Source organism: Lissotriton helveticus, chromosome 8 (assembly GCF_964261635.1).
Source record: "Lissotriton helveticus chromosome 8, aLisHel1.1, whole genome shotgun sequence".
NCBI lineage: Eukaryota > Metazoa > Chordata > Amphibia > Caudata > Salamandridae > Lissotriton > Lissotriton helveticus.
The window spans coordinates 955,208,948-955,213,710 of NC_136069.1; the positions used below are offsets into that span (position 1 = coordinate 955,208,948).

Genomic DNA, 4,763 nt, shown 5'->3' on the forward strand with positions numbered 1-4,763 from the left:
CGCCCCTCGTTATATGGGGATCCGCCTCTATCGATCGCCCGCCGACATTTACGAGGGCAATAATCGTAGAGTTCTCGCCAGCATCCGCGCCTCGATGGTCTTCTGGAAAACCCTCCCACTGGCCCCTATCGGTCGTGTAGCAAAATGGTCATCGTCCCCCGACTATTGTATTACTTCACCAACCTTCCGGTCGTGCCACCCAGCAACCTCATTCCGCGAGTTGGACAGGCTACTGAGCACACTCGTGTGGGGTAATGGCTGACATAGAATAGCCCTCGCCAAGCTCCAGCTACCCACCACACAGGGGGGCCTGGGTGCCCCCGCCTTCGAGTCGTACTTCCTGGCAGCGCAACTCCTGTGGCTGTCATACTGGATGGCTGGCAGACACTCCGGGGAAACCAACACATTACACGGCCCTATTCCCATACCAGAACTCTGTCGTCTGCTGCTTCCCAGCACCAAGCCCCGATGAACCTATCCCTTACAGGTGTCTGTGGCCCGCCACTGTATGTTGCGAATTCACCGTATGGCGCCAAGGACTCCTTGCTATTCCCCACGACTACCACTAGTGGGTTGGCCTCGAGGGGACTCATGGTACACATATGGACAGAATCTGAGGTGCCCCCAATACGCGTATTCACAGATTATTGTATACAGCCCATTGGCATGATTATACTGTTGTAACACCTCTAACAGCAAATGATGTACTGTGACAGCTTTTCATTGGCGAAAAAGTTAATAAAAACAATTTGAAAAAAAAAGTAAATGCATTTTTCTATTTTTAAGTATCGCTGTCTCTTTCTATTATATGAACACATCATACTCTGGTAAAATTCAGCCTCAATACTATCAGGAGGCAAATGATTTTCCATTAATACAGATATTACTTGTATCACATTTACTGCATCTAGAATTTGTGTTTCTATGCCTACTGTACCATGCACATGTTGTAAAAGAAAACCATTAAGATACTCAAAAACAACACAATTAGCAGTAAACAGCGGCCCTGTTACTCTTACACTGTCTACTAAGTGGACGAATTGATTAACATTTATTGTTAAAAATCTTTTTTCATATAAATCATTAAACAGTTGCACATACAAAAGTAAACACTGTTCTGCTATATTTAAATCTTCCTGGCTAATGTCATCATTTAATAGCTTATGAATTGCTTTCATAAGTAACCAAGGGCCAGATGCAGGTAAATCTATTTTACCGACTCATAAATACCGAATTTTACCGATTCGGTATTTATGAATCGGTAAAATAGAAGGAGGGAGATGTAGGTAAATCCAGATGTGGATTTACCGAATCGGTAATATTCGGTATTTACCGATTCGGTAAATACCGACCGGTAATGCCCATTCATTCCTATGGGCTTTGAAGCCCAGAGGATTGAATGGGCATTACCGATTCGGTATTTACACAAGGGTGCAGGGGGTGTCACTTTGACACCCTCTAGCACCCCCAAAACAGGTTCGGGTGCCATGTGGCAGGCATACATGCCCTAAGGGCAGGTCTGCCTGTCATATGGCACAGGTGTGCATGCACACATGTGCATGCACACCGGAATCGGTATTTTACCATCAAATTGAATTTGATAGTAAAATACCGATTCGGTAAGGCTTGTGGGACTCAGAAGAGTCCCACCTACATATCAAATTTACCAAATCGGGAAAAATACCGATTCGGTATTTTACAGAATCGGTAAATTTACCGATCGGTAAATTTACCGATTCTGTAAATATCTGCCCCCTACATCTCAAATTCCATTTACCGAATGGTAACGGCCGAATTCGGCCGTTACCGACCGGTAAATGCCTACCTACATCTGGCCCCTTAAGTGTAAATAGTGTGATCTATCTAAAACATGTTTTAACACAGGCATTCCATAAAATAAAAGAAAGTTTCGAAACTCTGAGGCCTTCCAATATGGTAGTTCATCAACAGATCTTGGAACTCTACTAACCTCCATAGTGGGTTTTATCTGTTTCAAATAGACATTAACTACTTTGACTTAATCATAAAAAGAGTATGAATGATGCTTATATTCTTTAGTGAACCAGATGGTCATCAACAATTTCATAATGCCACTACAGACACCATACATGTAATAAATCACAAACCCTCTGGTTACACAAAAGTGTTTCAAAAACATGAACCACATGGGACCTTTGATCCCTCTTACACTTTAATCAGAAAGTCCACTCTCGATATTAGCCATTGCACTGTTTACATCAGATTTAATAGTATTGAGTGTCCTTGGTGGGCCTTTTGGGTTTTCAGCATTGTAAGGAAATACTCTACAGTGCCTGTATCCTGAAACACAGTCACTTCACCCTCTTGTAGACAATTCCAGCACCCAAACTTCCCATTAAACTGGGCACTGTTTGAAACAAGACAACAAGCTGGTAAATCACACGTGAGTGTCAGAAGTGTGACGTGGCAAGTAAAACTACAATTGTTATGATCTTTAAATGACACTTCACTTTCCAGCTGTGCAAGTTCCTTATATAATGGTTTTAAGAAAGACCACATTATTGGCTTTTTTGTGGAAACCCAAATACCATACAGTAATATATTTTCACGCAGCTTTCTTTGAGATACAGGCAGCTCATTTACCATTAAGTACACTGGCCACATTGATATTTTGGAACTTTTAACTACAGGAACACCATCTGTGTTCATTGCAAATGAAAGGCTGTAAGGGTTTTTCAGGAATCTCTTGAATAAATCCAAATACATTTCCCCATCATATACATCTTTCATTGTTTGTTCTCATTCTCCATATAGTGATCAAATTGATGTTTCCTTGCCTTTTCTGTAAAATGTTTTCGCCTAAACATAGTCTGTTACTGTGCAATTAGGCTATGCTGAATGAAATAAGACACTGAGTCACTTTGAATAAAATCTTTCAAACAATGTTGGTTAGGACAGGTCTGAGTGTTTTTATCAACATGTGTATAGCAAGTGGCACAATAGTAAGTAATATTTGGGGCCTTAACACTTTTTTTGATGTGTTTGTGAAGGTGATACATAGTTTTGAACATTCTAATATCACGTGGCAAGAGCAAATAGATGAGATTCAGCATATAGCCAGCTGCCTCATCACTCAAGCGAAAATGAATAATAAAGCAACAAAGCAATAGTATGACCACCCCTAAACATTTGTTTGAGCCCTCAAAAATAGGTGATGATTCATCTGTGGTATTAGTTTGATCAGTACAAATTTTAATTTCTTCGTACTCATTTTGAAGGGTATATCCAACTCGATCCATTAGTTGTTCAAAACCAGAATCTGAGTCATTAATTAAATCATCTTTAAGCTGAGCATCCATTTCACCTTTTAAGCTGCTACAAAGTGTATCCCAAACAGCGTCAATTGGATCTTCATCTGTGTCATCTACTTGTGGGGTATAATCTGGTAATGCTGTACTGTTGTCGGAATGCAATGTACACTGCTCTGCAGAAGGTGATGTATGAAGAACTATAACAAAGGAAAATATGTTATTGTACATTTAGTAAGCAAAATATATTTAATTGGATTGTAAATGTATTATGTGTCAGTAACCAAGTACATTTTCTGTGGCAGAAACTCAAAGTGGGTTGATGAGGACCTTCATTTTTGCAGGTGATGTGCTTTCAAACTATATACTTTCATGCATCAACTTGTTAATGCAAGTGGTATAAAAGGGAGTATATAAGTTCATACTGTACCTTTGGGGATAATGTCATCTGCTGTGCTTGAAGTCTGCAAGGATCCTTCTTTTACTTTCTTTGGTGCTGCATATTGTATAATGTTGTCATCTGCTTCCTTAATGAAATGTACTGTCTACTCTCATGCAGAAAAAAAACAATTAATTCAATTTTGCACTTGGTAACGTGTAGCACCGGACTTTTTGCAACTTCTAAAAGTAAAATCAGAGAAGCTAGTTTGGTGACTTATTAGGTTAATAATGAATTTGAAGACGATTACAGTAATATATGAAGTGCATAGATAACATTTATTTACTTACTGACATGTTTCTTCTATTAAGGGCTTGCCTAACTAAATGACCACAAGAAAGAAATCAGCAGGGTACATCAAAAATCATGCAGAGCAGATCATTCTCATTGCAAGGAAGCCTGTTTCACACTGCTGCCTCAAAAAGAAAGATGAGCCATCTGAAGTACTATTACTGCATCTCAGTGTCACTGTATATTGGACAATTGATATCACCCTAATCTCTAAACACAAACCTCTATGCAATTTGAGGCAAATGTTCAGTTGAAAGTGACTAGTGTAGAAAGCAGACTTTAATACAATTGTCATTATAGAAGAGAGTGTCTTCTGAGGTTACTGGCCGTTGTGAGTAAATGTGTTTTGTAGATTGAAGAGTCCTCTGAACTGATTTAGTGTAATGTTTTATAAAGTACACTTACCTCTAATAACCATTTTTTGTATGGCCCACGTTTCTTTCCTTTTCTAAGTTGTCCTCCTTCATTCACTTGCATCATTTTTTCTGCTTCCAATAGTCTTGAATAATTATTTGCACATTTAACAGATGTACATACTGTGGAGTACAGATTGAAATACACTTTAAATATGGAAATTGAGCTGTGGGTCTTTCTCGCAGAGACGATACTTTGAGTTCCTCGCCTGGTATTATTCCACTTCGACTTGGCATGTAAAACTACTTGCCAAGCCTCAAAATCCCCTTTTATTTCATATAAGTCACCCTAGGCAACCCTTCCGAGCAGGGTGTCATGTAAATGAAGGTCAG

General features: G+C 39.4%; 1 pseudogene; it reads right to left on the bottom strand.

Annotated features, from left to right (window-relative positions):
• Positions 1-689: 689 nt before the first annotated feature.
• Positions 690-4,497, bottom strand: LOC144773833 (uncharacterized; annotated as a pseudogene).
• Positions 4,498-4,763: the final 266 nt, after the last annotated feature.